The sequence below is a fragment of the Zingiber officinale genome, chromosome 9A (genome assembly GCF_018446385.1).
Source record: "Zingiber officinale cultivar Zhangliang chromosome 9A, Zo_v1.1, whole genome shotgun sequence".
In the NCBI taxonomy this organism is placed as follows: Eukaryota; Viridiplantae; Streptophyta; class Magnoliopsida; order Zingiberales; family Zingiberaceae; genus Zingiber; species Zingiber officinale.
The window spans coordinates 85195601-85208624 of record NC_056002.1 but is presented as its reverse complement, the minus strand read 5'-3'; positions in this window follow the sequence as shown (position 1 = coordinate 85208624).

The window sequence follows — 13024 nt, the reverse complement described above, 5'->3', positions numbered from 1 at the left end:
AAACCTAGGGACGACTATGGGAGCCCAACCTAAGGACAACTGAGAGTCCACAGTGCCACTGATAAAAGTAAAATACTTGTTATCTTTTAATACTTCTAATATATAATGCCTCGGCATTTTAACGAGCACCTTGTGTGCTAAAATCCCTAAAGTCTTGACTTTGGGATTTACTTAAGGCCTTGGCTTTTTTCTTTCTTTTTTTTATCTTTCTTATACTTTTTAATACCTCTAATAAAAGAATGCTTTTTTAAAAACTGAAATGTTTAAACAAATTCTAACTTTAAAATGCATAAACAAAAATCTGCATAATATGCTAATCAAAATTCTGCATACTATTCTAATCAAGATTCTGCATTCTATGCTACACTATTTCTGCATACTATGCAAACATAAAATCTGCACTATAAGCTTAATTAAAATCTGCACTATAAGTCTACATAAAAATCTGCACTATAAGCTTAATTAAAATCTGTACTATAGGCTTAATTAAAAATCTGCACTATAAGCGCTTAATTAAAATCTACAATATATGCCCTACATAAAAATCTGCATTATAAGCTTCATTAAAATCTGCACTATAGGCTTAATTAAAAATCTGCACTATAAGCGCTTAATTAAAATTTGTAATATAAGCTCTACATAAAAATCTGCATTATAAGCTTAATTAAAATCTGCACTATAGGCTTAATGAAAAATCTGCACTATAAGCGCTTCTTATGTTTCGAATTCAAGAAGAACATGTTGGAGCAATCCCAATGGTCCGCGGGACCATGTGTTTTGGTGTTTGGGCAAAGGGTTTAAGTTAGGTTTACCCTCGTTATTTGATATGTGTACTTGAGTTGTGCAGGACTGCAGGTGACACATTTGACTCAGGTTGACGGCTTCGGGTCCGATGAAGGATGGCATTGAGGACAAGCCGCGGGCTTGAATGCATCTGAGGGATCGTGGACAAGGCAGCAAGGACAAGGGCCGAGGGAAGCGACTTCGAGGCATACGCGAAGGATGGCATTGGAGACAAGCCGCGAGCTTGGATGCATCCGAGGGACGAGAGCCAAAGGAAGTAGGCTTGAAGGCAAGAGGTCAAAGCTGCAAAGAAGAGTCAAGTGAGTCATGAGGGTCCGAGTGCGAGTGAAATGTACTCGGGATGGGAAACCCTAAGTTTAGGGTTGTACCAGTCGACTGGTACTGGGACGAGGTGGTGAGCACAGAAGCATTCTGTGCCCGAAATGGCTGGGATCAGTCGACTGGTCATGGGACCAGTCGACTGATAGATAGCCGTTGGAGTGCCGTTGGGCTGGCACCAGTCGACTGGTGCATGGACCAGTCGACTGGTAACGGGCAAATCAGCAAGGCTGATTTCCCCAAGCTCTATAAGAAGGAGCTTGGTATGGCCGGCCAAGGCGACAAAATTAGACTTGGTTAAAGCCTAATTAGTAGTCATCTAGCGCTCTAGCAATCCAAGTGTTCTTGATCGAGTTGTGGCGAGGTTTCTCCACCGACAAGGAGGATTGTGCTAGCCGGAGTTTCCGGGGACTAATCCACCGACGGATTGAGGGATCGTCCACCTTACGGACAGCCGTGGAGTAGGAGCATCATCTCCGAACCACGTTACATTGAACGTGTTAGCGGTTTGGTTTGCATTTCCTTTCTTTGTCTTGTATTTAGTTTAGCTTGTTTGTTTTTATTTGTATTCCGCTGCGCAAGCTAACAATAGTGTAGGAAGCTAACGATTTGGGGGTGCCGTCTATCCAATCCCCCTTCAAGCCGGCCACCGATCCTCCAACAATTGGTATCAGAGCGAGGCCGCTCTCCATTGGACTAACCGCCAAGGAAGCAAAGATGACCGGCTTGATTGAACCGCCAAAGCTTGAAGGTAGAAGCTTATGGGACATCACATATTGGATGATGAAGATGGAGGTCTTCTTCAACACGGATTGGAACACCATGATGGTGGTCAAAGAGCCGTTTGAAGTCCCGAAGGACAAGAAAGGGAAGAAGCTCCGACCACGACATTGGACGGAGGAGCAAACCTCTCGGTCAAAGGCAAACGACAAGGTAATATCTATATTAATTGATATTTTGCCTTATGACGTAATGAGCCTTGTAGGTAAATACGAGAATGCTCACGATTTGTGGAGCAAGATAAAGAAGGCTCAATGGGAAGAACCTATGCATACACAAGAAAAACAAAAATCCGAAGAAACGGATGAAGAAGCTCAAGTAGAGGAGGAGCAATCGGAAGGTGAAGAGCACTCAACTTCCGAGGAGAAAGAGGAGAAGGATGAAGAAATGTCATCCACTAGTGTGGATGAGGAGACATCCTCAAAGGTTGAAGAATAATCCAAGACAAGCGAAGAAGAAGAAGTCTTGGAAATCAACCTGGCAAGCACCTCCACCGAAGTGAAGTCAAAAGACCATATAATATGCTTCGGGTGCAATGAGAAGGGGCACTACAAGAGTAGATGTCCATTGGGTAAGAAGAAGGTAACTCCTAAACCCAATCAAGTTATTTTGAATGCTAACATGGGTTGTAGGAATAAAGAAGCCCAAAAGAAGGAGAAGAAATGGCACATAGTGTGCTTCACGTGTGGTGAGCGGGGTCATTACCACACCAAATGCCCAAAGAAGAAAGAAATCAAGAAGTTGGCGCATTTGAAGAAATGGGAGAAGAAGAGAAGCAAGAGTTAAGGGGGAGCTTCAAGGGTAAGGGAGGTATACCCTAACTTGAATTTTAATTCAAATTTAAACTCCTCCATGCATGTTAGAAATAATTCTTATATTCCCATGCATGCTAGGATAAATAATGATAATCATTATATAGCAATGAAGAATTTTGGATTTAGATATCATGATAGGAATAAGGTAAATGCTAGAGATAACCCTAGGAGACCTATGCATGATAACTCTAAAAATGTTAGACCTAAGGAGACCCAAGGCATTAATCCCAAGAAGGGGAGACACATGCCTAGAAAGGGTAGGTCTAGGAATGTCCAAGGTGGACATGTTGACGCTAGGTTTAGGAACCTAGAAAGGGAGAATCAAGCTTTGAAGGCAAAGCTTGATGGTTTAGAGAAATTCCTTAAGAGATTCACTATTGGATCTAAGGAATTAAGGATGGTGTTGGGTAGCCAAAGACCCAACAATGATAGATCGGGCTTGGGATACCGATCTAGTCCCTCCAAGGCCAATGAGAGTTCATATGCTAGGGTGGCACATGATAAGGGCAAGGGAGAGTCCTCCAAAGCTAAGGGAAAGTCTTATGCTAGGGTTGCATATGACTATAGCAAGGAGAAGCCAATAAATGGTAAGGGAAAGTCATTTAATGGTAAGAAGAAATTAACCAAGGATAAGGTGTCCAAGGTTAAGAAAGTTACGTTTGTAGGCCAAGTGTCACCGGGGGTGGACCGATGTGGCCTAGCCATTATGGATGAGTCACCTAGGGAGGTGGCTAAGGCTAAGAGCTCTAGGGAGAGCTCTAAGAGTCAATTTGGGACCCATGGCCAATGGATCTCAGGTGGTTACTACTTGGGAGTCTAGAGGAGCCATGGAGTGTGCCAAATGGTTTAGAGACGGACTTGAGTCTCAAACCTAGGGATTTGGCACACATGGTTGGTGTTTCATGCAAGAAATATGATATTTGGGGTCATATAGCATGACAATTGGTTTTGGATGTATAGATGCCATATAAACCAATGCTAGGGATGCATTGTGGGTTGGTATGGGCAAATACATCAAAAGGAAGGCAAAACTAGGACTTTAGGTCAAGGTTCAATTGAACCATTTAGCTAGTTTTGGATTTTGTGTCAATCTTGGGATTGGTGATAGATACATTTTGTAATGTATTTTTCCCAAGTAGACTCTGGTACAATAGACCTCTCCACAAAATTTGGGAATTTTTTGTATTGGTGCATTTAGTTGGCCTGAAAACTGATTTTTTGGAAATAGGGTAGCAATGATCTGGATGTACAGATACCGGATATCGGCAGCATTTTCGACCACGGAATGTTTCATGAGTTACTCGAAGGGGGTCGTAGCACTTGACGGCCCTGTGGCATTCTTCGATTACATTGTATCGTTGGATTAATGTGTTCTCTTTAGATGTATGGGATCCAAGGGGATTAATACATGAGTTTAGGGTCAATTTAGATGACAAGTTTTCAACAATTGGGATATTGTTGGAGAACTTTTTGGATGTTAGGCAAGGGAGAAGTAAGGTTTAAATTGGGAAAACTTTATTGCCTTTGAGGGTGGGGAAACAGGATAGGTTCTTAAAAAGCCTGTGGAAAATCCTAGCTCAATGGGGAGCTTTGGTGTAGGGCCTTGTGATAGGTTCCATGCTTGGTGCATTGTTTGGCGGTTTGCCAAGTGTGCCTTGGGCGTGAGTCCGAATTGCCAAGTGTGTAGCCTTGGCAATGTAAGTCCATTCGGCGAGTAAGTCAGTGTGTAGCCTTGGCATCGTAAGTCCATTTGTTTTTAGCATGTTTATTTGCTATATGTTTTCCCTAACTTAAGCGTGTTGCCAAACACCAAAAGGGGAGATTGTTGGAGCAATCCCAATGGTCCAGCGGGACCATGTTTTTGGTGTTTGGGCAAAAGGTTAAGTTGAGTTTCGTTTAGTATATGTACTTGGTGGAGTTGTTGCGGTGACACATTGACTCGGGTTTGACGCTTGGTCCGATGAAGGATGGCATTGAGGACAAGCCATGGGCTTGAATGCATCGAGAGGATCGTGGACAAGGCGGCAGGACAAGGAGGCGACTTGAGGCATACTGTGAAGGATGGCATTGGAGACAATGAGAGCTTGGATGCATCGACGAGGGAGATAGGCTTGAAGGCAGAGGTCAAAGGCAAGAAGAGTCAAGTGAGTCGTGAGGGTCAGTCGAGTGAAATGTACTCGGGATGGGAAACCCTAAGTTTAGGGTTGTACGGTCGTTAATCTTGGGACGGTCATTGGTGGAACCTGAAGCATGAAGCATGCGAAATGGTGGGATCGGTTGGTCATGAGACCGATCGGTGATAGCCGTTGGATTAGTCTTGTTGGTGGCACGGTCGGGGTGCATGGACGATCGGTATCGGCTGATTTCCCCAAGCTATATAAGAAGGAGCTTGGTATGGCCGGCCAAGGCGACGAAATTAGACTTGGTTAAAGCCTAATTAGTAGTCATCTAGCGCTCTAGCAATCCAAGTGTTCTTGATCGAGTTGTGGCGAGGTTTCTCCACCGACAAGGAGGATTGTGCTAGCCGGAGTTTCCGGGGACTAATCCACCGATGGATTGAGGGATCGTCCACCTTACGGACAGCCGTGGAGTAGGAGCATCATCTCCGAACCACGTTACATCGAACGTGTTAGCGGTTTGGTTTGCATTTCCTTTCTTTGTCTTGTATTTAGTTTAGCTTGTTTGTTTTTATTTGTATTCCGCTGCGCAAGCTAACAATAGTGTAGGAAGCTAACGATTTGGGGGTGCCGTCTATCCAACCCCCCTTCAAGCCGGCCACCGATCCTCCAACAGAACAAAGGTCCGAAACTTCTCCTACTTCAGGTGAGAAGCACTTACCTTGCTTCTTGGACTCACAACCGAACAAAAAGGGCTTCTAGGACCTTGGCCGGCCGCTGGAGATGATGCCCTAACTCCCTTTCGTTTTCTGCCCGAGCTCCGCCATCGTACGCAGAAGAGAAGGAGAGAATGGTTTATGTCACGCCCCCAGAAGAGTCCCTGTCCGAGAAAATTTCGGCAGCATCTCCCCTGTACGACGGACAATCAAAAATTTTCTACAAGCACTAAATACTCAGCCACAGGCGGCTGGAATCATAACAATAATAAAAATCAATCACCACGCAGTTTATATATATATTTAGCCTCTGGCTGACACAACCACGCAGTAATAATACTCTGACTCAAAAACCACCCTACTCAACTACACTCGTAAAGCCCAAATCCGATTTTTCTTACCTCTTCTGCCGTCCAAGCAGGCATGTAGTAGAGTAAATCCAAATCATACTAAAAGTCCATCCAACGGAAAGATTCCATACAATATCCATATGTAAGTCCAAAACAAAACTAAAATAAAGTCTGATAGCGAAAAGCTAAAATGAAACAACTCAAAAACCAGCAGCGGAGTAGCACTACGTGCAGTGGGGACTAGCGACTGGAACTCCCCCGAAAATAACAACAATGGAGGCGGGGTGAGTCCAACACTCAGCAGGTACAGTTGATATGCAAAGTAAAGAAACAACACCTAGCACTAATCATGCGTACAATCTCCTGATAAGAAAGATAAAAATGCATCTGAAGTAAACAGGAGAATGCTGTACTAACCAGGTCCTGAGTATAAGGTCAAACAGTCCGAGTGGTATAGGAATCCTGTATGCATGTCAAACATAGGTATCCAAACAATATGCAGCATATAAATGCAGCAACCACAAACACAAGCAATAAATGCATCATGCATATGATGCCAATGATGCGTCCTGGTCACCCCTGACGCCAGTCGATCATCTCACACAATAGTGAGGCCGAGTGGGTAGGGCTGTGACAACCGTGCACTCTGTCGTCACTACTCCTGATGAGTGACCGAGTGGACGGGATGCTGTCGGAGTACACCTATCCTCCTACCCCAAATCATAAATGGGGGAGCGCAATGCTCTCAACTCCCGGTACACGAAGACGGGAGAGAATCCCTGTCGGATAACACGTTGGGTCACACTACCCATGAGCGGACCAACGGTGCCTAACAGAGTCCTGCAACACACTCGGCTTGAATCGACCACTAACCATTGAGTGGTGTGTGCGAGATCCATGTATGGCGATGTGCTCAACAATAATGGAGCGGACTATCGCACAGCATGCAATCATGCTAATGGTGCATGGCACTAACCACAAAATATCCTGAGCTAATCCATATATATATAAAAGTGCACCATAGGTCAACGAATCAAATCCAAAGTACACTGAAGGTATAAAACCTAGGTCCTGAACATGGTGAAGCATGGTATATCACTACCCCTATAAGCATGTATAAGCAGGTAAAATATACTTGAGATGCAAAACCAATCAATCAATCAAGCATGTAAGATTTGGGTAGTGATTAACCGAAAACAGATAAGAAACACAATTAATGCAACATGTTAATTTAATTACTAAGCATATCAAATGACATAAGTCAAAAGTACCCGCCTCCGATAAAATGGTCCAAATCCTGACTCCGAGATACTCGTCTCGCGTCAAAGTCCTGTAATATTTATAGTTTACAGGTTTAGCTAATTTCATATAGATAAAATAGCTAAATCAAATCTACGAGAGGCTAACATAAATCCAACAATTAACTAGGGTTAATTTACCTTAACCCTAATTATCCCATTAATCGATTAGATTAAAAATCTAAACTTATCCTTAAATCAAATTAAGAACAATTCATGACTAACATTCCCTAGTTTCCATTCCAGGAGTAAGCTACAACGAAATAAACACACACCTTACCTAAACTCGCAACCGATGTTGATCCACAACTAGGGACAGTACTGCCAACACAGATTGATTGCTGCTGGAATCCAAGAAAAACCACCGAAGCAACACTTCCTGGGATCCTTCACTGAACGAAATAGGATGAAATCAAGAATCCAACCCAAAATCCCAAATTTTCTACTAAGCAACCCCTTACCTTCTAGATCGTAGTTAGGGCACCGAGGAAGGATTGGCCGGAGCTAGGGCACGGGGTGACCGGCAGTGGCGTCGGCTCTGTCCGGTGCGGCGACGACACTCTGCAAAGGAAGAGGCGTCGGCGGTGTGGCTCAGATCCACCGCACAGTGGCCGGCGTTCGCTCTAGGGCACGGCTGGGCGGAGAAGTGGGGTTCGGCTCAGTAGAGAAGAGAAGGAAATGGATGTGCGGCGGTGGAGAAGCGGCTATCGCTGCACTACTTCGTGCGGAAAGAAGGAACTCGGCCGGCGGCAGCGTCGGGTAGAGAAGGTGCCGAGAGGAGATGAGAGCGAAGAGAAGGGATCGGAAGAAAAGGAAATGTAAATATAAACATTTCCTCGCTTAAACGGGGTAACCTAAACAGGCTTTTCCGGGCCCCGTTTTTGTCCCCGTTAACTCGTCCGTACGAGCTCCGAAAAATACCCGAAAAATTTCTAAAAATTTCAGAAAAATCCCTTATTAATATTCCCTATTTTTCCGGTATTTTACATTCTCCCCCACTTATAAAAATTTGGTCCCCAAATTTCGTTATCTACCATCAGCAAGTACTAACAACAGATATAGAAAGTATGAATGCTGAACGGTAAATAAATCACATACCTCAAGTGAAAAGATGGGGATCGAGCTGGATCGTATCCTCGAGCAGCTCCCAAGTAGCCTTCCGAATGATGCCGCCATCCATCCGGCTTTAACAGTAAGGATAGTCTATGAACGCCTTTCCGCTAGCAATTTGTATCGAAACCTCCTCTTAAGTAATGTCATTTGTCTGGACACAGGTCGGTCGTCGAGTCGGTGCAACGTATCTCCTCGCAGCATCGATCGTGGAATACATCGTGTACGCTGACAAGGGCAGGTGGTAGTGCCAATCGGTGGCTTGCCTGATCCTCTCCAAGATCTCGAAAGGACCAATGTAGCAGCTAGCTTACCCTCAGGCCAAATCTCTTCACCCTTTCGTGGGTGAAACTCGTGAAATACATGGTCGCCAACAGAGAACTCTAATGCGTCTAGCTCTTACTCTTACGGCGATCCTGGCGCCGACATCCTCCGTCTGATATGCGGACCAACTCCGCATCTGCTGAACTCTATGAGGTCCCAACAATGAGCCTCTCCAACCTCATCCCAAAGGACGGGTGTCCGACAAGGTCTCCTATAGGCCTTAGCACGGTTGCATCTGGATAGCCGATGAAGGCTTTGTTGTAGGCAAACTCTACTAACGGCAGATGGTCCTTCAGCGCCTCCAAAATCCATAACACATGACCTCGGCGGGTCCTCTAAAGTCTGAACTTTGTTGTCCCATGCATGGATGGAAAGCATCTTGAAAGGCAAAAGACTGCTTGAAGCGGAGGCGTGAACCGTGGATCTCTATCCGAAATGATACTCAATGGAACACCATGTAGTCCGATAATCTCTCGGCAATACAGATCCGCCAATCGATCCAGGGAATCAGTCCTCCGAATCGCTAAGAAGTGCACGGATTTGGTTAATCGATCAACGATTACCCAAATCACGTCATAACCTCGTCGTGTCCTCGGCAACCCTACCACAAAGTCCATGGTAATGTGATCCCACTTCCACTCAGGAATAGGAATCCGCTGAAGTAATCCTGCAGGTCTCTGGTGCTCAGCCTTCACCTGCTGACAAACAAGACATCTAGCTACGAAATCCGCGATGTCTTTCTTCATGCCGTTCCACCAATAGGAACGCCTCAAGTCTCGATACATACGGGTTCCGCCTGGATGGATCGCAAACCGAGAGTGTGTGCCTCCTGTAAGACCAGATGAGACTGAGGTACGCATAATCTGTCTCGGAAGAATATAATACCCTCCTCGTCTCGTGTAAACTCGGTCTGCTGTCCGGAAGCTATCTGACTGCTAATAAACTGCAAATGCTGATCACCAGCCTGGGCCTCTCGGATCCTCGTCCTGATCGACGACTGAGCAACCATGGTAACAATAATACCCTGCTCTGTCGGTCCCTGCTCCTCAAGATCTAACTCAGAAACTCTGAATCAAATCCGTAACTGATGGCAAGCTAAAGTCCCTCTGGACTTCCTGTGAGTGCATCTGCAACCACATTAGCTTTCCCGGGTGGTAGCTAATGGTACAATCGTAGTCCTTCAGGAACTCCATCCATCTCCTCTGTTGGAGATTAAGCTCCTTCGAGTAAAAATGTATTTGAGACTCTTATGATCGGTGAGAATCTCAAATGTGAAACCATATAAATGATCGCCAAAGCTTGAGCAAAGATGATGGCGGCTAACTCCAAGTCATGAACTGGGTAGTTCTTCTCATGCTCCTTCATCGACGAGAAGCATAAGAAACTACTCTGTAGCATAGCGCCCAAACCCAGTAGAGACGCGTCGGTGTAAAGTACAAATCCATCCTCTCCGGAAGGTAAAACCAAAGCTGGGCCGACACTAATCTCGCCTCAATGGTCTGATCCTCAGGACCATATGAACTTCACCTTTCACGGTAAGGCGTGTCGGTGGCATATGTCTGAAGCCCTCGACAAAGCGTCGGTAATATTGACCAATCGAGCTGCGGATCTCAGGTGACTTGGCTACTCCCAGTGGGTGACCTCGATCTTCGAGGATCAATGAAATACCTCTTCTAGAAACCACGTGTCCCAGAAAACCAACGAGGATAACCAGAATGCACACTTGCTGAACTTCGCTGCTGATGTCGTCGAAGAATCTCCAAGGCCGTGTGAAGATGTTGTGCATGCTCCTCCTCGGAACGAGTAGACCAATATGTCATCAATGAAAACGATAACAAACTGATCCAGATACTCGAAATATGCGGTTCATCAAGTCCATAAACACCTGGAGCATTGGTAAGCCAAAATGGCATTACCAAAAACTCATAATGACCGTATTTGAGTGCGGAAAATCTTACGTATCGAATCTCGACTCTCAGCGATGATATCCGGATCTCGGATCAATCTTAGAATACCTTGAAGTACCTCAGGTGATCAAACAAATCCTCAATCCGTGGTAATGGATATTTATTTCTGATTCAATTGTTTGTAGTCAATACATAACCTCATGGTGCCGTCTTTCTTCTTGACAAATAGAATGGAGAACCCTATGGTGAAACACTAGGGCGAATGAATCCTCTGTCTAAAAGCTCCCAGAGTTGAACCTTCAGTTCGTTCAACTCTTTTGGTGCCATACGATACGGAGCTTTCGATGTCGGTGCGGTTCCGGAATCAGCTCAATAGCGAACTCCACTGGCCTTCGGGAGGCAACTCCTCTGGAAATACATCCGAGTATTCCGGACAACAGGAACGTCGGAGAGCTGCGAACTACTACATCCTCGATCTGATCAACGACAACAGAAAACCATGACAGCCGTGAGACAGCAGCTTCTGCGCCTGAATCGTCGAAATAATCGAGATGCCGTCGTCTCTGATGCCAGTGAAACTCCACGAGGGTTGGTTTGGAGGCCGGAAGGTGACCACCCTCGTCTGGCAATCAACGGTAGCATGATATACTGATAGCCAATCCATACCAAGAATGATATCAAACTCGACCATCTCCAATACTAGAAGATCTACCGTAAGTATCATGTTGCCAAAGTCTAACGGGCAACCTCTGATCTCCTGGGTGACGTCTAAAGTATCACCAGACGGTAGGGAGACAGTCAATCGCCGCAACCTAACAGTAGGTAATCTACCAATCTCCCGCATAAAAGTACGGGATATAAAAGAATGCGAACTACCAGTATCAATCAAAATATCAGCAGTAAATGCATAAATGGAAATCGTACCGCGGAAAACGGATCCGTCGGCCCGCTGAGCATCCTCTCTGGTAATAGCATGAACACGACCAGTCTCTGGCGGAGGAGGTGGTAATCTTTGCCGGTGGCCTGCTGGTGGCGGCTTTTTTGGACTATGTGCGAGATAAGGCGAGAGGATGGTGGTGATCTGTCATTGGTGGGCTGAGTCGTCACAGTGGAATATGGTCTGGAACAAAACTGCGGGGTGCTCTGAGCCTGAGTACTCTGTCCAAGCATGCCAAATCTTTGCTGGAGGCGTATTTGTGAAGATTGGGCTTCTGCGCTCCTCGATATGCCCCTGACTGACTAGACTGTCCCTCCGGGCCGTGTCTTGAGCCTTGGTGACAATCTCGGCTCTGGTGCCTGACGATTGCAATAAAGCAAGCACAAGCGGGGTGAGGTGATCTGGATCCACATCGAAACAATGAGTATCACGGAAGGTTGTTGCAGTTGTTGAGAAAACCCGGAGCGTCTGAAGAAGACCGCCCTAATTTACGAGGGCCTCGAGACACCCCGGAAGAACTACGACTGGTATGCGACTACTACGTCACATGCTTTGAGTCTGCTGGACACCACGATGTCGACCCATATGCTTTCTTTTCTGTCGGATATCGTCACGAGCTAACTCTATCATCAAAGTTCGATTCAATGCATCGAGTAAGATGTAATCCCTAATCCGACCTGTACATGCGGATAATCAATCCTGTATAAAGCTGCATCATGCGAGTTACATCCTCCATGACTAACTCCGGACAAAGCGGGCCAATAGGAATTATACTCGGTCAGCGATTATGCCTCGGACTCATAAAATCACATCGTGAGACATCTGATAGGGCAGTGGAAAAGCGGCTCTCAAAGCCTCTACGAACACGTCCATGTGACGTTCGCTCACCAATAATAGAGCCTGAGTAACCCACGGGCATTAGCTTCATCCGTAAATGGTAGCGACCCTCTGCTTTCTCCCACTCGGAGCAAGCCATATAGAAGAAAGTGCTCCATAGTCTCTATCCATGACAGAGCCATACTCGGATCGAGATCTCCGCGGAAAAGAGTGAAACGAGTCTTCATCGACTCGGCCGATCTGGAATCCTAGCGCGCGACAATATCGATGTTTGTGTCAGGGACTGCGAGGCGGCTCTTGGGCGATACTACGGATGGTATCGCGGAATAAGCAGGAAGAACTCCGGTCTTCTTTGTATATCGGAGCATAAGCCGTCGGTGGTACGGAACAAAAGTGGTGGCAGCTGGAGTGCAGTGAAAAAGGTCTGGGATGTGGGCATTCTTGCTATTGTGGCCTTGAGGTGCAGTGTCAGTGTCGGGTGCTTTGGGTCCAAGTGGTGGTATGAATCGTCGGCTGCTGGAGCGGATGTCGGGTACACCAATGGTACCCCTGATGGCGTAAGCGGGGTAGGCGTGGATACCGTCGGTGTGGCCAAAATAGGTATCTCTCGGGCTATCGGGTTTGAGCCCGATGCTCAGCATCTGAGTCATCACGGTAGCGGGCTCACTAACGGTGGGCATCTACGGCATATCCGGAGATCCGTGGTCCCGC